We start from the raw sequence: 22,358 nt of genomic DNA on the forward strand, positions 1-22,358 counted from the left end.
ATTCTCTTTGGAAATTCTTTGTTTCACGCCTTCCCGCTGTTAAGCAATATTGAGTGGGGTTGCGAGGGACAGATTTGTGTAGTATGTTCATCTTTCAAGTTCTCTAAAGGGGCCAGTTATGCATAAAAGAGCAATGTGAAGACAGCTGGGCGTCAGGAAGCCTTCTCCTAGGTTACTTTAAGATAATTTTGAATTTAGTTTGGTGTGATGGTAGTTGATGCTTGTTATAGAAAACATTAAAAGTAGAGAAAGAAAAAGAAATAAGAAATAGGCAATGGTCACACTATCTAAAAATAGTAATTAAAATATTGCAGAATATTTTCTTCCATTCTTCCATCATGAGCTTTTTTCTATTGGTGTGTTTTTGTCAAAACAGATCAAGTGGTTCCTATATTGTATATAAAAATTTCTATTACGCCCTCTTTAGTTAATTTTTATGAGTGAGTATTTTGGTAATACTACAAATTATTGGCAGACATAATTTTTTTTGAGACAGTGTCATCTGGGTGAAGGGCGGTGGTATGATCATAGCTCACTGTCACCTTGAACTCCTGGGCTCAAGCAATATAGATATATATTTTAATCATTATATAACATACTATACAAAAAATAACTTCAAATGAGTCATAGACCTAAATATAAGAGCTTAGGCTTTTTTAGAAGTCTTGGAAGAGGCTTAGAAGAAAACGTAAGAGTTATGACCTTGAGTTTGACTAAGATTTCTTAAGTAGGACACAAAAAGCCTGAAAGGTAATGCAAAAAGAAAAGCAACAAATTAGACTTCATCACTGGTCTTCTAAAGACACTTTTACAAAAATGAAAAAGACAAGTCACTCTGAGAGAAAATATTTGCAAAACACGTACAACAAAAGATTTGATTCTAAAATATAATGAAAGCATATGTGCATTTAAAGACTCCCTCCTGCATGTTCATATCAGCTTTATGTGTGATAGATAAAAACTGTAAAATAAGCTTAATGTCAACAAGAGGTGAGAGAGTAGACAGATTGTGGTCTATCTCATAATGGATTACTATTAAGCAGTAAATGGAAATAGGCTATTGATACATCCAACATAATGGATGAATCTGGTAATAATTAGGCAGAGTGAAAGAAGACAAACCTCCCACACAAAGGAGGAGATACTGTACAATTTCCATTTACATGAAATTTTAGAGAACACAGACCAATCTGTGATGACAGAAAACAGGTTATTTGTCCTCAGAGCAGTGATCATTGAGTGCCTAAGCATTCTGTAAGGCTTGATCATAAAGTAGACCCTTTGGGAGACAGTTAAGTCACACTCTGGTCTTAGATGCCCAGGATCCCATTGGTAAACGGGGTTGTTTGCGGAAGAAGGTTTTTTATTACAACATGGTGCTGTTCTTCCTGACTTAGGTTTTAGAAACATTCTCATAGGCATTCTTAAGAAAAATGTTCTCTTAGGGGACAAGGGGATAAACAGAAAGTCCTCAGGCCTGCAGAGGGTTCTGCCCTCAGGGATTTTCTGCTAGTCTGCATGGCTGGTTCTGATTTACTGTTCTGTGGGGTGGGAGATCGTGAGGCAGAGGGTGGAGGTTTCCCTACAGAGTGCTGAACATTGATTTTACCTCTCTGTTGCCATTGATTTTCATTTGGAGAATGGAAAATTGAAGCATTTGTTTTAAGCCTTCCAGACAAGCCACATTCTCAAATTCTGCAAGTGTATTGTGAATGGGAGGGAGGGATGTCAGGATGGAACTTACAATATCTAAGTATACCCTTCAAGCCTTTGGGGAGCAGTGGGAACTAATCTGTTTTTAAATAAGGAGCAGACATGGCCCGACTTCCCAATGGGCTGGGCCTCTCTAATGTAATGGCCCTTTATCTCCGCTTCTTAACTATCTGGAATAACAACTAATTCTCCACACCAGCAAAGAATTCAGATCCAGTTGAGGCTCTCGATACAGTAGACCGATCTGAGAGCTTTCTGTCTTTTATGTGAACTTGAAAAAAAGAATCAAAGTGTTCGAGGTCAGAGAGAAGTACATCACAGAATGTGCCTCAAATACCAAACTCTCAGAGGAGATTTGAAAGGATGACGGTTATTTCATCTCAGTTTTGTTTTACAACAAAGCACTGCCTCCTGCTACAGGGGCTTTGAACTGGTTGATTATACATACACATAGCTGTCGAGGTTTGGAAGACACGTGGCCTTGCAGGAGGTGGGTAATTCCTGGGTGTCTGGATGGCTTTCTGGCACTTCACAAGTCAAGGCATTGCCAGTAACCAAAGAGTGATTGTGCCCATATTCATTACTACGATTTTATATTTAGGTAGCTTATGCCCCTTCTCCAAGTGGCTCATGAATTGCTTAGGGGTTCTCCTTTAAGCTCAGAGGATCTTCATTTACTGTGTTCTGGGTCTGGATAGGGTGCCAATGAGAGCTTGTTGCTATATCCCTACACTGATTGTGGAATTAATGCAAGGAGCTTTGGGTTTCCCTATTCCAAATCAGTCATCTTTGTAAACAGAAACATCATCACTGTGATCTATTGTTTTGCAAATAAATACCACTGGACAGTAAAGAAGATGAGAAGGAAAGTGGCTGGCTCAAGGATGCTACTTACTGACCACCTGTCTTGTGTTAGGCACCCTTTGCAGGAGGAATCTTACTGACCTCTCACAACAGTCTGCTAGGTTGGTATTATAATACCCATTTTACAGATGGGATTGTTGAAATTCTATAAATAACTGTCCTAATTGGACACTGCCAGTAAGGGGAAGATTAGGAACCACAGTGGAGGTCAGTGCACTTCCAGATTCCATGCCTGTTGCCTGTGCTGCACAGCCTGCTCTGCTGTGGAGTCGTGGGGCAAGCTCCCAGGAGCCTGATGGGCATTTCCCTTAGTGATAACTGCCCCTCCCCCGCCCCAGCCTATCTGCTCCTTGCCCTAGAGGTGCTGCTATACAGATGCCTGGGACCTTTTCTCCCGTCCTTGCCCCTTGCAAAGCAACTAGTCCGTGCCCTGGTGTTAAACCTGTTTCTTCTTTCTGTGCCCAAAGCAATAATTCTGAATTCATTTTTCCCCTTCTTGGCTTTTCCGAAAGTAATCAGTCAAACCACATGTCACTTAAACATAGAGATATTTAATTACTTTAAACCCACAAGCCCCTCTCTTCTTTCTTTTAAACAGCAGAAGCACTTTATGGCTGTGCTCAGGGTAAGGACCCAGCTGCTTGTGGAGCCTTCACTGAACAAGATTTTATAACTCAAGCCACTTAACTCCTCTGTTCCTTTGTTTTTCTCTCTGAAACGAAGACTATTGATTAGATGATCTTAATGATGAGCAGCAGAGAGTAAAAAGCAATTCATAATGGAAATGTGAATAATTATGTGGAATTTTTAGTCCCTTGGTTAAGGAACAGAATGAGAGGCAGATCCTGCACATTGTCAGGCAAATTCGCTAGGCTGGTTTTACAAATACAATTTTTTTTTTTTTTTTTTTTTGAGATGGAGTCTTGCTCTGTTGCCCAGGCTGGAGTGCAGTGGTGCAGTCTTGGCTCACTGCAACCTCTGCCTCCCAGGTTTGAGCGATTCTCCTGCCTCAGCCTCCCGGGTAAGTGGGACTGCAGGCGCCTGTCACCACGCCTGGCTAATTTTTTTTGTATTTTTAGTAGAGATGAGGTTTCACTGTGTTAGCCAGGATGGTCTCTATCTCCTGACCTTGTGATCTGCCTGCCTCAGCCTCCCAAAGTGCTGGGATTACAGGTGTGAGCCACTGCACCCGGCCTCCAAATACATTTTAAAAATAGCAAAAGAAGACTGCCAGTAAAATGTGTCTCACTCACCTTCTTCTGCCTTGTTTTCCCATTTTTCATTTAAGCCATGCTTTCAGTGCCATCTGAAGATGGGGGTGGGTGGAGCAGGTTTACCTGGCAAGGTCGACCAGTGAGACTCCTACCTCCTGCCTGACCTGGTAGTTTCTAGATGTACCCTCAAGAACCAGAGACTCTGCCCTGGGAGCTTGGCATCTCCCCTCCAGGCTGTACTTGCTGGAAAACAAATAAACAAACCAACAACAACAACAACAACAACAAAAAACGCTTCCAGAAGGGGCAGTTCATATTTTCCATTGACCCCAAAGCACTGGATCACCATCTTTTTTGAGCCATGATTTATCTGTAGGAGATGGAGAATGTTTTATGGTTGAATTCCCAGGATGTGCACTTGCTCAGATGCTAATAAGTCAAGTGTCTGTGAAGCTGGGAATGGCAGGGCCAGGGATTGATTAACAATGCCCTCTGATTTCCCACCTCCATTTCCAGTAAAATGGCATTACGTACACTACCTTTCTCTGCGGTTCTGCCCAGAATGATGGGGCTGCAGTTGCTGTATTTGTTGGTGTCCTTGCTGATTAAGGAATGTACACATTGGTGTATTTCCTGCATCAGATTTCAGCAGATTAGAAAGAGGAGGTTGAGGTAGGTGTGCCTATTTTGAATAGATAATTACTAGCTGTGATTTCCACTAGGGATCAGGTCTTGCTGGGCAGCACACAGGGGTGAACTGCTATATGAGCACATCTCTCCCTAAACATTGAGAAAATAACAAACCTGAGCCCCCCTGCAATTCACTGAAGATGTTAAATTGCCCATCTTGAGTAAAAATTCCTAGCAAGCTCTGGAGATTTTTTTTTTTTTTTTTGGGACAGAGTCGCCCAGGCTGAAGTGCAGTGGCACGATCTTAGCGCATTGCAAGCTCCACTTTCTGGGTTCACACCATTCTCCTGCCTCTGCCTCCCGAGTAGCTGGGACTACAGGCACCCACCACCACGCCTGGCTAATTTTTTATGTTTTTTAGTAGAGACAGGGTTTCACCATGTTAACTAGGATGGTCTTGATCTCCTGACCTCGTGATCCTCCCGTCTTGGCCTCCCAAAGTGCTGGGGTTACAGGCATGAGCCACCGCGCCCGGCCAGAGATAATTTTTAGTATTCAGGTAGACCAGAGCCTGTGTGGCCTCCTCACAAAGATGTCATCTTTTTTTTTTTTTTATTTTTTTGAGATGGAGTCTTGCTCTGTTGCCCAGGTTGGAGTGCAGTGGCATGATCTTGGCTCACTGCAACCTCCACCTCCCGGGTTCAAGAGATTCCCCTGTCTCAGCCTCCCAAGTAGCTGGAACTATAGGCATGTGCCACCATGCCTGGCTAATTTTTGTATTTTTAGTAAAGGTGGGGTTTCACCATGTTGGCCAGGATGGTCTCGATATCCTGACCTCGTGATCCACCGCCTCACCCTCCCACTGTGCTGGGATTACAGGTGTGCACCACCGCGTCCGGCCGATATCATCTTCTTTTATAAAATTTATGAGATTGAACTTTCCCACTTTTACTTCATTTTAATTTTTCTTTAATCACTTTCCTTCTCCTTTGTTATTAATAAATCTACTGTCACTTACTTGCTGTTCTGCTGAAACTCATCAAGATCCAAACCCAGAGGTTTTCAGTTTAGACATTTTATATCAGATTAATCCAACCAATGAACCATGAAAAACATTCTTTATGGATATGAACCACTATAGTAGGACCCATCTGGGGTGCTGATCATGTGGGTTCTGGGCCGGAAAATGGACTTAGGATGATTTAGATGGACATTCCAGGCTATCTTTAGAAGGACTTTTGTTTTAAATAGAATGTTCTCAAGCTAATGTTCTGTCTTTAATGTTCCTCATGGAGAGAGGGTACACAGGGCAGGCCCTCTGTACACAGAGGGACAGGAGAGATGAAAGTTAATTCGTTTGGGGACCTTGGCACCTTTCCAAGGCACTCTCTTAAATGATGTTTTTCATGGGTATGCATTGAACCCAATGTTGCTGTGTTACCAAGTAATGAGAAGTTCTCCTTTCAGCCTGCCTTGTCCATGATGCATCCACAGCTGGAGGTGCTGTGGTGTCATGCTTCCCAGTGAACTTCAAGTCCAGCTTCGGAATGGTGACATTGACCTGAAGGAAAGGAGGAGACCTGGCTCAAACTTTCCATTGTTGTGAGGAATTCCCAAGTGGACAGCCAAGTGACAGGGGGAGCTAGATTCCTTTTCTTGGCAGGCACCAGGGGAGGGCATCTCTGAATATGGTGACAGTGATGAAATGCTTTAGAGCTTGAGTCCTTCCTGTAGTTGCTTCAGCAGGACTAGCTCAGAAAACTGCTCATGTGCATGCTCTGGTGATGGTGGGTTATGGGTCATTATTTCAGATCCCACTAAGTTGGAGTTTGTCATAATGTCTTTATTCAACAAATATTTATGGGTGCCTTCCATTTGCTAGACACTGTGTTATATGTTTGGAGTTTTGTGATGAGTGGGCATGGTCTACCCATGTGGAGATTAAAGTCTGTTGAAAGAGACAGATGAAAAAAAATTAAATATCTAATAAACTGTGATAAGATTAAGGAAGATAACAGTGGAGTGGTTTAAGAATCACTGCCTCTGCAGGGAGCAAAGTAAAACCGCCTTTGTAAAGATTATGACAGCAAGGGAAGTCTAGCATGGGTGACTCCCTCTTGCCTCTAGCTTCACAGGCTGAGCTGTCTTCGCTTAGTCCTGGACACAGGTCAAACCAACCATGGGAAGAATTTAGTTTATAGTTAAACTTTGAAAGAAGGATGAGGGGGGAAAGAGAGGAGGGGAAGTTCCCTCTTTAAAATGATCCCTTTCCTTGCTCAGGGACCAAAACCACCTTTGTGAGTCTAATGAAAAGCCACAAGATTAGGATTATGAGAGGGGTCTGAATTCGGCTAACATGTAGGTGTAGCTAAACAATAACCAGCCATTGTCTACCAGCTTGCCTTTCTCTAATCCCTTGCCACTCAAGAGTCATGTGACCAGAGGTCACAAGATTTGTGACTTTCTCTGTTCTATCTATTGCTCCTATAGACAAACCACTATTGTAGAACCTAAGATTGATCTTTTGAGATATTTTTCAGATCTGCACATTCAAGCATCTGACTGACTCCACCTGGACCTGGGACTCATGACTCAACCAGTCCTGTGGCCCCTACCCGGAGGAGGACTGAATGCATGGGGACCCTTTTTCACAGCCCTATGATTTTATCCCCCACCAATCAGTGGCACCCATTCCCTAGGCCTCTGCCCACCCGATTATCCATAAAACCCCTAGCCTCTGAATTCTCAGGGAGGCTGATGTGAGCAAGAAAGCTCCTGTCCGACCACTTGGCTAGCTCCACATTAAACCCTTTCTCTTCTATAATATCACAGCCTCGGTAAATTGGTTTTTCCTGTGTAGCAGGCAAGAAGAACCTATCAGGCAACTACAAAGGGGTAGGTGCCAGCAAGGCAGAGAGAAAGGGAAGTGTTCTCAGTGGAGGGAACAGCCTCTGCAAAGGCCCTGAGTCAGGGAAGAAGAGAAGGAGCTCAGTGTACAAAAGAAAGTGAGAAAGGGGAGGCCTGTGCTGCAGGAAAGAAGTGACTGAGGGAGTGTGGATACGTGAGGCTGGAAAGAAAGGCAGGGCTAGATTCTGCAACACCTTAAAGACCATGAGGACATGTGCAGCTTTCAGACCAGGTATGATGGGATGTTTTGTGTGACTTTCAGTTGGAGAGTGATAGAATTGTGTGGTTTAGGGTGTACTGTATTTCCTTAAATTCTTATTCTTTAAAGCAGACTTTTGTCCCACATGAGAGAATCTAGAGGGTGTACATTAAAAATCCTAAAGATATCCTCATTGAGCTTGTAGGCTAGTAGAGGAGGTTAAGAATGTGAATGTGTATAATCTAATCTAGAAGATAGAAAATCCCATGAAATAAATTGGAAGTTCTAAGAAGGAAGCAAGCACTTCCAGCTACAGTTGGGGTTGAGGGAGGGGTGAACTCAGATAAGGAGCATTACTTCGTAGTGTTTTTTAGTATTTACTAGTGTTTAAGAGCATATGAGGACACTGGCTCAGACCCACTGGGACATGCTTAATGTTGACACCTGTTAAATGGCAGAGCTGGGGGACCAGGGCCGTGCTGCCCCAAACCCATCTTCTGTGTAAGAGCCACTCTGCCCTCAAGCTGCTTCCTGCACCGAAGCTCCGTTTCCTTCTAAAATGATTACTTTAAACCCCACATTGTGGCATTTTTATAAGGAAAGCAGTGAGCTTAGTATCAGTACATAGTAGGCACCGAATAAATGTAGTCTTTCTTCTGAACCTCTAGTTCCTCAGGAAACAAATCAGATGGAGGAACAATCCTTGCTAACCTCACAGAGGTTTTCAGGCTCATATGTGCAAAGGCCCCTGCTATTTTTAATGTTCTGGGTGGTGTCAGTTGTTATCTTAGTCCATTTGGGTTGCTATAACAGGACACTATAGACTGGGTGGCTTATAAACAAATTTATTTCTTACAGTTCTGGTGGCTCGAAAATCCAAGATCAAGGTACTCTCAGATTCTATGTCTGGTGAGAACCTACTTCCTGTTTTGTAGACAGCTGTCTTTTTGCGTGTTTTCACATGACAGAAGAATCCAGGAATATCTGTGGGCCCTCTGTTATGAGGTCACCAATTCTATTCATGAGGGCTCCACTTTCATGACCTAATTACTTTCCAAGGGTTCTACCTCCAAATACCCTCACATTGGGGATTAGGTTTCAACACAGTAATTTTGGGGAGATACAAACATTGTCCATAGCATTCTTCTTCTGACCCCCACTAAATTCATGTCCCTTTCACATGCAAAATATACTCATTCTATCTCAATAGCCATAAAAGTCTTAATTCATTCCAACATCAACTTTAAAGTCTGAAGTCCAAACTCTCATCTAAATATCATCTAAATCCAGTGGGAATGAGATTCAAGATATTGTTCATCCTGAGGCAAATTGCTCTCCAGCTGTGAACCTGTGAAACCAACATGTTATGTGGTTCCAAAATATAATGGTGGGATAGGTGTAGGATTACCATCCCAAAAGGGAGAAATAGGAAAGAAGAAAGGGATAACGGGCCCCAAGTAAGTCAAAACTTCAAGAGGGCAAATAGTAGTAAACCTTAACTACTTAATCTTAAATAAAAGATTATTCAAGAATAATCTTTTGTGACTTGATATTCTGCCCTTCAGGTCCGCTGGGCAGAGCTCCTCCCTTCCAGACCCACTGGGGTAGGGGTATTGCCTTCCAGGCCCACTGGAATGAGAGTCTCACCTTCTCTACCCATTGAGATAACTGTGTTGTCCCCACAGCTTGCCAGGCAGGGGTTGGGCCCCTGATGGCTCCAGGTAGCCCTGTCCCCCTGCAATGTCTCTGGTTCTTGCAACCATAGCTCCCTTGGGCTGGAATCATACACTGGCAGCTCCGCTGGTATGGAGCTGGTGGAGTAGGTGGGTGTTGCCCAAATGGGGTCTTTCTGAATGGGGTCTTTCTGTGGTGGCCTCATAGTACTCACTGCGGCTCTTGTACTCGGGGCCTGTGATGGGTAGAGCAGCCCTGATGATTTCTGAATTGCTCTTTCCTTGTCTTTGATGATAGCTCTTGGCTTTTGTTTAGGTCACTGACTAATCTCACCATTGTGCTGAATAGTGCCTGGCTTGTGTTGAGATAACTGACCCATACTGATCTCCTTTATACATTGTCACTTTACCAGATCCTTAGCATTCTCTCCAGAACATGTTTTCTCATTCTTTACAACATGAATAGGCCGAGAGCTTTCTAAATCCTTAAGTTCTGCCTCCCTGTTCATGAACAATATCATCTTTGAGTCATTTTACTAAAAGCAATCAGGAGGAGCCAGGCCACTTCTTGAACACTGTGCTTAGATATTTCCTCAGCCAAATACCCAGTTTAATTGTTTGCAAATTCTACCTTCCACAGACACTAGGACATGAATACAATTCAGCCAAGTTTCTTCCACTTTCTAACAAAGGTGGCCTTTCTTCTTCTTCTTTTTTTTTTTGAGATGGAGTTTCGCTCTTGTTGCCCAGGCTGGAGTGCAGTGGTGCGATCTCAGCTCACTGCAGCCTCCGCCTCCCAGGTTCAAGTGATTCTCCTGCCTCAGCCTCCTGAGTAGCTTAGATTATAGGCATGCGACACCATGACCAGCTCATTTTGTATTTTTAATAGAGATGGGGTTTCTCCATGTCTGTCAGGCTGATCTTGAACTCCCGACCTCAAGTGACCCACCCACCTTGGCCTGCCAAAGTTCTGGGATTACAGGTGTGAGCCACTGTGCCTGACCTCCTGTAGTTTCTAATAATATATTCCTCATTTATGCCTGAGTCCTCATCAGAATAACCTTTGCTATCTTAGTATGTTTGTGTTGCTGTAAAGGAATACCTGAGGTTGGGTAATTTATAAAGAAAAGAGATATATTTGGCTCATGGTTCTGCAGGCTGTACAAGAAGCATGGTGCCGCATCTGCTTCTGATGAGGACTTCGGGAAGCGTCCACTTATGGTGAAAGGCAAAGGGGTGCAGCATCACATGGCAAGAGTGAAAGCAAGAGAGAAAGTGGAGGGAGGTCCCAGGCTCTTTTTAACAATGATTTCTCATGGACATGAAAAAAGCAAGAACTCACCACTCACTCATTACAGTGAGAATGGCACCCAGCTAGCCATTCATGAAAGATTTGCTCCATGACCCAACACCTTCCATTAGACTCCACCTGCAACATTGGGGATCAAACTTCAACATGAGATTTGGAGGGGACAGATACTCAAACTATATTACTGTCCAATTTCTACCAATATTCTGTTCAGGATTACTTAGGTATTCTCTAAGGTGATCAAAGCTTTCTCTACAGGTCTCTCCTTTTCTTTCTGGGCACTCACCAGAATAGCCATAAAAATCCTTTCATGACAATGTAGGTTCTTTCCAACATGCACATTCAGACTCTTTCAGCCTCTGTCCGTTGCCCTGTTTCAAAGCTGCTTTTCATTTTTAGGTACTTGTCACTGCAGCACCCCACTTCTCAGTACCAATTTTTCATCTTATCGTGTTTGGGGCTGCTATGCAAAAATACCAGAAACTGACTGATAAACAACAGAAATTTATTTCTCGTAGTTCTGAAGGCTAGGAAGTTCCAGGTCAAGGCACTGGCAGACTCTGTGTCTGGTGAAGTCCCTTGTTACTAGGACGTTTTTTCACTGTGTCCTCACATTGTGGGAACAGCTAGCCAGCTCTTTGTGGTCTCTTTTATAAGGGCACTAATCCCTTTATGAGAGGTGAGTTAATGACCTAATTACCCCCCGCAAAGGCCCCACCTCCTAATACCATCACCTTAGGGGTTAGGATTTTGATATACAGATTTTTGGGGAGACACAAACATTTGATTTACAGCAGTTGTTGCTTTTCTCTACTGGCTGAATGAATACTCCATTGCTTGTTTTGCTCTTACCACTCACTTACAATGCCCAGATTCCCTCTGGAGTATCAGCCCTAGGAGGGTATGACTAGTTCACTCTTGTATCCCTTGTGCCTAGCTCAGGCCTTGGCACACTGCAGGTGTTCATGGCATATTTAATGCATGAATGAATCAGTTAAATCAAGAAAGGAGCTGGGGGTGCAGGGCCAGGCTGGTGCACTTAATGGAAGCTGTGTTAGGTCAGCCAAGTTGCAAAGTGATGCTTAGAATAAGAGTTAGGGCTGTTAATACCATTGAGAGAAGTGAGTATATCCTATTTCCTTTTGTTTGCTGCATAGAACCTATCACATTCCTGGGTACACAGAAAATACTCTAAATGTGTCTATGAAACTCCCCAGGGAAACTGGAGGTAATGTGTCAATCTGCTGTGAAAGTGGCCCTGTTCTTGAGAAAGAGCAACATACCTAGACTCTGCACCCTGCCCAACCTGGTAGCCTGCTTATTTAGGGCCTCGTCTCTTTGCCTTCCTCTCTCTGTGCCAAGTGACTACACACATCTAAAGTCAACTCTCCTCTGCAGCTACAGGCTTGGCCTTAGTGGTGAGAGGATGTCATCCATCTCATTGACCCCAGGAGTCTCTCAGAGCTGCAGTTCTGTGTTCTTCAGAGTGCTGCAGAATGGCCTTGGTTCTGCCTTAAGGAAGTAAAAAAGGAGAGAGACGGGTATTGAGTGTCCACGCTGCTGACCGTCTCAATGAGGGCCTGCATGGCTCTTCACTGCTCCTGAGTCCCGAGGCTCTTCCATGCCTGGCCTAGGTGTATCCTTAAGGACTGCCTCAGCCATGAGGCTTGTAGGCTCCAGAATCTCTTCTCTCTGAGGTCTGATTCCTCTCCCTTTGGTCCACAGGATTCACCCATGTTGCCCTTCAGAATAGGAGGCAGCAAGGCTGCCTGAGGCCTGTGTTGCCCACACAGCCAGAAATAAGCCTGGGGAAGCAGCAGGCAGCATCCTCATGGGTTCACTTTCTGTCCTGGGGAGAAGCAGAGAAGAGGGGCTGGGTGGTGAGCTGCTCAACCCTGAGAGGGGCTCAGACCCACAGCTGCTGCTTTCTGCCATGTGGGAGCCCGGGATACACCTACAAACTAATTGAAATATGCTGCAAACTAATTGAAATATGTGATTTCCCTCCAGTCTACCTGGTCTCCAACTTGAGCAGTTTCTCCTTGCACCATTTTCTTCATCTTGTGTTACGCGGGAAAGTTGGCTTGTTGCTCTTTATGGTTCTGTGATTACCTACAGATCTTTGGTGGTATTTCCAAATCCTTTGCATCAGAGTGGTTGGTTCTCAGAGCAATACCTGGTGGAAATAGGCAGAGCGGAGGCTTGGGGTCATGAAGTCGTGCTCCTTCAGGGTGCTGACATTGGGGATGCAAATTGGTGTAACATTTCTGGTGGGTATCTTGACCTCCTTGATGCTTTGATTCCACTTTGGTGGATCTATCTCATGGAAGTAAATAGACATTCACACACAGGTTTATATACAGGGATGTTCAGTGTGATTCAGGATGTTCAGTGATGACAAGGTGAAATAAATGGAAACATCCCCTTCCTCTAGATGATTTCTGCTTGAACTCTGGCAGTACTGGGAGCCTCCCTACCAACTTTCTGAGGCAGCTTTCCTGTGTGGACTGTTCTTATGTGATGTTTGAGTTATCTTCCTTAGGTCGAGTCAAAAGGCTTTTTCTTGATAACTTCAACACAGTCCAGGTAGAATCGGTTCTATCTGGTTCTGCTGTGGAATAGCATTGGGACACATTGGCTTACCACTCCCTGTGCTGACAGTTTTGAGCATCTTGTCTCTACATGAGGGGCAGTTGAGTACCCAGCTGTATTGCCCAAAGTGGCCAGTGATAAACAGCTTTGTATGAGTGGCTGGGAATACAGGGCAAATGTGTGTGGAGGTGGAGGCTATCTGAGACCTTCTCAGAGAGGGCTACTACTTGAGTTCACCCTTGGGCAGGGATGGGGCATACTGGCAGAAGACAAGTGTTGGTGAAAACACAAGGCCTGGGGAGCTAGCCAGAGTTCTTGACTACCAATCCAGAGAATGTCCTACCAGCAAGGGCCACATAGGAGAGAAGGAGCTTCTCCGGGGCTCCGTCTACTCTCCTCCGACACTGACTGAAAAAACTTCTGAAGCAGGGGATAAGTAATGATGTGGATCTGTCTGTACCAGCCTCCTGTAGCACTTTTGTGGATGACCCACCACTAATGTCTTATGGGGAATGGTGTTCAGCCTAAGCTCCTCAAATGCCATGTCTCGATCAGGATCTAGCCTGTCTCTGTGTCTGTCTTGGCATCATGTCCCTGAAGACACTTCTGCTTCATTTTACTGACTTGCTCCGTCTTAAGAGAGATCACACGCAGCCCTCCCAGAACAGGGGGCTTTGCTGCTGGTGACCAGAAAACAATGACAGGTGTTTTCTCTCCTATGGGCACATCCCATGATAATTAACTGCCCTCAAGGAATGTAAGCAAGTGTTTTCCAAGATTAGAACAGTGAAGCTGACAGTGGAATTACATATGCTTGCACCAGCCTTTGTATGCACACCTGAGCCTACAATTAGCTGGAATCTGTGCTTCCCCAGCTGGTCTGGCTCCTCATGTGAAGAAGCAGGATTATGAATGCTCAGGAAGGAGATACCAAATGAAGTTCTCAACCCTGGGTTTGCTTGATGAGTATTTGCTTTTTTCCAATTAGTGTGTCCATTACTAAAGATTTCCTCTAAGGTCTCAGGGATAGAGATGGACCTCTCTTTACTGGGCCAATGAAAAAAGAAAAGCAGCAAAACAATACATCAAACCCAAATGCCAAAGGTCAGTGGACAAAAGGAACAATTTCTTTTCTGACCCTTGTTAGTAAGAAATGGATTTTTAAAACAGAGTACATCACTGTTATCCTAAGGGAATAAAAAAAAGCTCAACTGTTCATTTACATTTCCCTAATAGCTTGCAATTAAACTGCTGCTTGGCACTTTTCCTTAGCAAAGCAGAATTTTAGTCAGAGCCTGAGAGTGCCTGTGTGTGTGTGGGTGTGTGTATGCGTGTAAACTGCATTTGTATGCAGGTCCCAGGGGCCTTGCTTGTTCAACAACTGAACTTTGAGGTAAAACCCCACTGGTGTCTGCCTTACAGACACCCTTAGTGTTACTGGCTATGCTCTGTCACTCTCTTAACGGCAAGTGCAGACTGCAGTCTCATCCCAGTTAGTGGACTTTACCTGGTCACATCACCCTGTTAGTCTTCATGATCTGGTCAGGAAACACAGAGGATATTGTGAGTTTAATGCTGGAAGTAGGTTTGACTAGTGTCCTTGAACATCATATATATATATACACACACACATACACACACACACACACATAATACATTATATAATAACATAGTATTATATATTACATATAATTACATACTAATAATTATATATAATAATTATATATCATATATATTTGAAACTAAATATTTATACAATATAATAATAGGGATAATAAGGATATTAGTATTTCTATTTTATATATGTATGTAAAATACATATACACACACACACACACGTATATAATGTCCAGGAATACTAGTATCCCTATTTTATAAATATATATGAAATCAAATATATAATATATAATTGTATATAGTATATAATTAATGTCACTATATGTAATATAGAATAATGTTATATATAATATATAATAATACATATTATATATTTAAATATATGATATAAAAATGTGGTTTCACTTATAGGGAAACGTTGATTCAAGTAATGTTCCAAAATGTGTGAAACACCAGAGATGTGGATTGTGATCTGGCAAGTTCATTTTCTTCTTACTGTTTTCCCATTGGCCACATAATTTGCTCCTGGCATATTTAAATATAGCCTGGCTTGTGGGATTCCTGAAATTAATAGCAAATGTCTTGCCATATAAATATTTTGTTGGAAAAGTTAGCAGTCTGTGATCTTTAATGTCTCAAAATAAGAATAAGAACAAAAATAGTTAAGGTAACACCTTTTCTGAGTAAATTTAGCTGTTCAGAGAAATTAAATATGATCATTATGCTTAATAATCATCCCATTTAATGTATGTTATGGGACGTATATTTAATGCAGTGCTAGCAGTATCTTTGAATTTGTTGCTCAATTTCTGGCACATTATAGGTAATTAATAAGTGTTTGTTGAAAAAGTAAAGACTTTGTAGTATCCTAACACATTTGGATTGTTTATACCTTCAGCTTTGATAGCTTTGCTTAAACAAGTCCTCAAAACATTAAGGTGGAAATTTAATTCAGATAGGATTGATCTCATCTCTTCATCTCCACTGAACTTTTGAGGACAGTCAGGAAGCTTTTATCTAGGTGAACTCCTTTCTTCAGCCTCCTTCCTGCACTTGGGAGATCTTTCTTTGATTGTGACAATGTTGGCTTCTTTAAGCATTGCTATAGAAATGTGAGACTGGCGGACAGGTGTGAGTCCAGCAGCACGTGTGTCTTCTGAAATTCTGAAAATGCATTTCCTTTTTAGATTTTGAACAATTTAGGTCTGCGATACACGGTCGTAAGAGAATTGAGCAACAGAAAGGCATATAGAGTAACAAAGCAGCAGTTCTGTTTCATGTCCTCAATCCTGCTTTACTTGAGGGTGTGTTACACATTTGGTGTGTGCCTCTTTACTCATTTTCAATTTATTTGCACCTACACATAAAGTGTTTTTGGAAATTCTCATTTGAGGCTGTTCAGTCCTCTCATCTATGAAGACTAGATTCTCCTCAGCTGCCTTGGCCATTATGCAGTCCAGGTAAGAGATACATCATGGAGTCCCAAGTTGAAATGAACCACAGTCTAGAGTTTGACATTCGGGTACACCAGAGAGATGTTCATGCTTTTGGAATTGCATGCATACCAGGCACGTATCCTTCTGGTGGGCCTGATTATGCCCTAAGACTTTTTAAATGTGCACTTTTCCTAGGAGTTTTGAAGGTGCTTGAGAAACCTGGCTTGGGGCTGGTTTGGGAAGCATGCCCTGGGATGATGGCTCTCTACTTCTTCTGGGGCCTGCTTGTCTCTCCTGATATGAGCACGTCTTGACCTGGATGTGTGGTGACCCTGACTCTCGTTATCTGGGCCAAGCAAGATGGGGTGAAGCACATAAATGTGCTGGCATTCCTGTGGTTGACCTCCCAGCTTGAATCAATGGATGCTCTCCACCCTGATGTTGGGGGTTCATCTTGTGAGTACGGGTCCTTCCCATCGCCCCAGGTCTGCTTTCCCATGAAATCTCCCCAACTCACCCCCTCCCTAACAGATTCTCATGTTCTTTGTTGATTTTTCTCCCTCTTGGGAATGTTGGGAGGAGGAGATGGACAGATCACATAAAGGGCTTGAAACAATGCCTGGTACATTATAGGAGCTGGACACATGTTATGTGAACTATTATGGGTAATAGTAACAGCATTAGCAGCAGCGGCATAATAAGGCCGCAATAAATGTTTAGCTGCTGTTATTTTTATTATTACATATTTGTCCTTTTAAATTTCAAGCCTCTGTAAACAGCAAGTCTTTTGCACCATTGCGTGCCCAGTAGCACTTGGGATACCTTCAGGCGCACAGGAGTCACTCTCTTCAGTTCTCTTTGCCTTGTTAGGAAAACTGGACTCTTTGGACATGATCTTGTGTCTGGGATCTTCTTCATTTGGAACAGGAGGGAGACGTGAGCCCACATACCCCACGATGGAAAATATCTCTCGTGGGAATCTCTTTCATTTGTAAATGACACAGGCCATTATGCTCTTCCTGTGTAATTTTATGACTTAGCATAATGACTCAAATAACCCTAACAACAGAGGAATTACAGCATCATTTTACATGACAGATTATTTCAATGGTTAACATGTTTTTCATTTCAATTAACATTCATTATTTTGTCTCTGGTTCAAAATAGCCACTCTGTTAACTATCTGCTTTAGAAGCAATTAGTTTTGATTTGGCAAACAAATTCAATATTATTTCTGAATAGGCAATTTGATAGTAACATGAAAGTAAAATGCATGTAATCCTTCTGTGCCAGGGAACACTCTTATTATTGGAGAGGGATCGTTCTCTGGTGGGTTCTTCATCCCTTTGAGCTGATAGGGCTCTGTCTTAGAGATGTGATAAGAGAACAAAGACAGGACAGAAAAGAAGGTCCAGTTACTAGGACTGGTTATGTAAGCCTCATTTTTTCCCATCTGTAAAATGGGGTTATTAATAGCATTTACCCTCAGAGTAGCTGCTATGTGTGAGGAATCAGGGAGATGCATTCAGAGCAATTAGACCGGCATGTAGTAGCCACATGAAACAAGTGGAGTCTGTAAAATGGGGTATTAATAGCATTTACCCTCAGAGTAGCTGCTATGTGTGAGGAATCAGGGAGATGCATTCAGAGCAATTAGACCGGCATGTAGTAGCCACATGAAACAAGTGGAGTCTGTAAAATGGGGTTATTAATAGCATTTACCCTCAGAGTAGCTGCTATGTGTGAGGAATCAGGGAGATGCATTCAGAGCAATTAGACCGGCATGTAGTAGCCACATGAAACAAGTGGAGTGCTGCTGCTGGTCTTCAGTATCTGGAATTGCTTTACTCCTTCAGCAGCTGTTCATATGCAGAGCAAAAACAGTTTTATCTAAAGTTATACAAACATGGTAGATGGCAGAGTGTACTGAGTAAAATGAATGGCCCTCCTTCAGTGACTGAAAGAAAAAGTCAGCAATTCTCATGTTTTTAGCAGCTACTTTCCCCATTATTAAAATATTTTTGACACAGATTGTTGAATTTCATTCAGCAGGATTATGTCAGGAAATTTACACCTGTACATGTATTTATTGCCAAAAAAAATTACTCTGTCTTGCCACCTGCTTGCTGTGGGGCCTGGCTGTGGTCCCATTATGCCATGGTCAAGTGAAAGGCTGGGTCACATTGATGTCATCAAGGACTCCCTTGGTGTCACCTGTGGGGGAGGTAGCAGGTTGTGGGTTGGTGAGGGTGGGGACATCTTAGTGGGGTCCAGTCTAAAGCAAGAGTGGGAAACACTGAGGTATGGAGTTGAAGGTTAAGGTTGATATTCCCAGGAACCAGGACAGGAGCACCTTGAAGAGAGGGTTTATGACATGGGCAGTCCGTCTCGCTTGTAGCTGTTGCCATCTTAAAAGAGAGTGCTTATAGTCCTGTCAGCCACTCATGGAGAGTTGTTCTTATAAATAAGATGAATGTGAATAGATTTGTTTCAATAGTGTATTTTATAAAAATCCTCTGAGTGGGGTTCCAAAGAATTGTTTCATAGCAAAGTAAGTCTTCAATTTGACAATATCAATGTGTGATTCTGGGCAGTACTGTTAACTTGTTAGAAGATCCAAATGTTATGTTAATTGAGTACTACCCAATAATGCTGGATAATAGTTTCCAGTGTTTGAATTTTTGCTCTAGGCTGCATGTCTTTATAAATACTACTAAACTTAGTATTTCTTGCTTGTATAAAAAAAACACATAAAATATTGTGAGAAATATAGAAAAACGTGATTTCAGCATTCTGATTTATCATTTCTGAATCCTGAAGATTAATATCTGCTGACAATTTGGAACCACATCATCAGAGGCCCTCACGCAGCTTTGGAAACTGTCTGACTTCTAGACAGAAGAGTGTGGGAATCCTTAGTCCACTGATGCACAGGGGAGCTCCCTCCACCCATTTCTCAGTTGTTTCTAGAGTTTTGTGGGTTTTTTTGCTGAATTTTTTTTTTTTCATAGTCTGAATTAGGATTTCTGGAAACAAGAGCCTGTTGAATTCTTGTTGCTTAAAATAACACACCATTTTTGTCTTTGCCATAGTGCTAACATTTTCCAGAAATAAAAGGAGAACGTTCTAAAGGTCCAAAACAATATGTTCACTTATTGACTGAGTAGGATCATGTGCCAAGTGTTGCCCATATTTCTAAGTACCAGAAGCACCAACATGATTAAGGCCCAGTCACCTCCCTTAAGGAGTACATAGTATATTGAGGAAGAAAGACACACAAAAAACTTTCACATTGTAGTGAATGCCACAGTTGGGACTGAACAGGTTATAATGTTGGAAAAACAATGTCATGGTTAACTACTTGGGATGAAGTTTACAGGGTCAGCAAGACTTCACAGAAAGCAACGGATTTGAAGCTTGAACAAGGAATAGACATTGTTATGCAGATGAAAAATAATTGTCCAGTCGTATAGACTTGAATTTGTGTGACACATGGAAGAGACACTTAAGTGTTAGATATGGCTGGCTGGAGATAGAACTTAATAGGACTGCATGGTAGGGAAAACTGGTGTGAGCAGGAAGAGGGAGGTATCCAGCATGGGCTTCCCAGGCTTTTAGCCTGGGTATGCCCCATGTCCTGTTGGAATAATAATAACCTGTTAACCTTTTGTCAAGTTAAATCAAGGTGCTTGCTTGGAAATTAAAGAGCCCAATCAGAAGTGGTCACAAGGCTTTGATGGAGTGGGAGTGCAGCCTACCTGCCTATGGAGGGGCCTAGGAGGCTTCCTGGGAAACTGATATTTTAGGCAAGCTGCGGAGAAAGGTGGATGAGGGGAGAAATGTGGGTCAAGGAAAACCCACATGATGGCACATGGGAAAGAACTGGCTCTGGGAAACAGCTGAGAGTGGCTGGAGCAAAAATTGGTGTTGGTCGTGGTCAGTGTGCATGTGTGTGTTGGGGAGGGGAGCAGGCAGACAGGGAGCCTGTGAAGGTGGGCTGGGACAGTTTAATTCTCAAGCTTGGAGTGTAGACTATGCCCTAGGAGGTAGGGAGAAGATAGAGACTTTTTTTTCTTTTTTCTTTTTTTTTTTTTTGAGACAGAGTTTCGTTCTTGTTGCCCAGGCTGGAGTGCAGTGGTATGATCTTGGCTCACTGCAACCTCTGCCTGCCGGGTTCAAGTGATTCTCCTGTCTCAGCCTCCCGAGTAGCTGGGATTACAGGCGCCCACCACCACACCCGGCTAATTTTTTGTATTTTTAGTAGAGACAGGGTTTCACTGTGTCGGCCAGGCTGGTCTCGAACTCCTGACCTCAGGCGATCCACCCGCCTCAGCCTCCCAAAGTGCTAGGATTTTAGGCATGAGCCACTGTACCCGGCTGAAGATGGCAGTTTTAAGCATGAGAATCACATGATCAGATTTGTACCTAAGAATCATTCCTCTACTTCACAAACATAATGCTGGGAATTTGAGTATACTTTTAAAAAAAGATGGAGAATACACAGTTGAACAAAAAGGAACGAGAAATGCCAGTGATCTATTGATTATCTGTCTTCTTGCCATCGTGGAGGGCTTGAGGGTTGGAATTTTGTGTGTGGTGCCATCAGCCTGCAGGAGATGTGGCTGCCCCTTGGTACCAGCTGGGCTGGGGTAGATTTAGGGTTCACTGGCCAATGAGAAGGCTGACAGAACCTGCTGCTCAGACTAAATTGTTGTGTCACCCCAACTGACAAATAACTGTGACATTGGGCATAGCAATCTCATCAAGATACCTTCATTGGATTTCACTCTTCATTGACTCAAGAATGGAAATATCTCGAGTTAAAAATCTTAGTCCCTTGCCTTGACTGGGTTAGTTATTTTTTATGATTTGCACTGAATTGTGGGGATTAAAATACACAATAGCCAGGGAAGTTCTACTTCCTTGGGCTCACATATACTTGTACATAACTTTACATACTTGGCCTCTGGAAAGAGACTTCAGAATCATGTGCCATCTCCACTAGAGTCCTACCTTGTGGAGGTAAACAACAGCTGAATTTGCCCCCATCTAACAGGTATTCTTGTTTCATTAGAATTGAGAGCATTCAGAATGGCTTGGCCTTTGTGCCCAGAGCCCCCAAGGTGTCCTAGGAGAAGTCAAAGGTGGGTTTACCTGGGCATAATTCATAACCACGTGATATCAAGTACGTCCAGCTTGCTCCTCTGCAGGTATAGAGCCAGGAACAATGTTTCAAAGGAGTATTACTTATAAAACTGAAGCATGGGTAATGAAAGTACAGATGCCAAAACAGGGGATGAAAATAGTCCCAGATTGATGCAGGTTTCCTGAACAACTTCCATTCAACAAATATAGATGGTGTAACTTCACCCTATTTCTCGGTGACACTGGGAAAGTCACTTCCTCTCCTGTCTCTGGTTCCTCACCTAGAAAATAAGGTTGTTGAAGTAGAGCAGTTTTAAGGTGTTTTCTGGTTCTGACATTCTGTGATTTTGCGATTAACTGTTGAGATACCACTGCAGTGGTCAGCACATAGGGACCCCCTCCCCACCACCCCACAGGGATAGCATTCGGGATGCACCAGGCCCTCTGATAGGCACCAATCAGCCTTACCTCCTTGCCTCCCCTTAATGAATTTACTTTAATGGTGAAGTTCAGGTCCAGTGATAAAGATGATTTGTCATTAACTGGTGATTAATAGCTGGTTCCATCTTTTCTTCAAAGCCATTTGTTCAGTGTTTACGTCTTCCTCCCCTGACTTTGACTAAGCTCCCTCAGGCTTTTTTTCCTCTAGGGCATCATTGTACATGGTTATGTCTGCTGCAGCAAATCCGCCCACTCTTTGGACTTTATAGCCCTTTTCTGGGAACTCATAACAAGAATTGCTTCAGCTGTAGACATGCACACTGGGGACTGACCCAGGGGCAGGGCTGCCAGATGCCAGAACTTATTCCTGCATTTGCTGATTCATTATCAGTGTCAGACAATCTGCTGTGTGAATGATGATAAATGTCTCGTGTTCTACTGAAGGAATCATATACCCTAAGATTAACCCCATGCTGACAGCCCACTCATTCACCACAAGGAGTCCCACCCACCATCACTTTACCAGTAGCCTAGAACAAATCCTGAAAGAGTAATGTGTGTTTGATGAAGGATAATAGGAAACCTCATGTCCATGTAATTTATAAATGGAAATAATAG

General features: G+C 42.9%; 1 protein-coding gene and 1 long non-coding RNA gene across 3 annotated transcripts in view; one reads left to right on the forward strand and one right to left on the reverse strand.

Moving 5' to 3' along the window:
* SPOCK1 (SPARC (osteonectin), cwcv and kazal like domains proteoglycan 1) overlaps nucleotides 1–22,358 on the forward strand; it is a 540,425-nt gene that overhangs the window by 377,098 nt on the left and 140,969 nt on the right. The window lies entirely within an intron of this gene.
* LOC117065826 lies at nucleotides 5,680–8,447 on the reverse strand. The gene is made up of 2 exons (XR_004430053.1): nucleotides 8,384–8,447; nucleotides 5,680–5,982 (listed from the first exon to the last, which is right to left on the reverse strand). It is a non-coding gene; the product is annotated as an uncharacterized LOC117065826 (long non-coding RNA).

The sequence above is a fragment of the Trachypithecus francoisi genome, unplaced genomic scaffold (assembly GCF_009764315.1).
Source record: "Trachypithecus francoisi isolate TF-2019V2 unplaced genomic scaffold, Tfra_2.0 Lachesis_group2, whole genome shotgun sequence".
NCBI lineage: Eukaryota > Metazoa > Chordata > Mammalia > Primates > Cercopithecidae > Trachypithecus > Trachypithecus francoisi.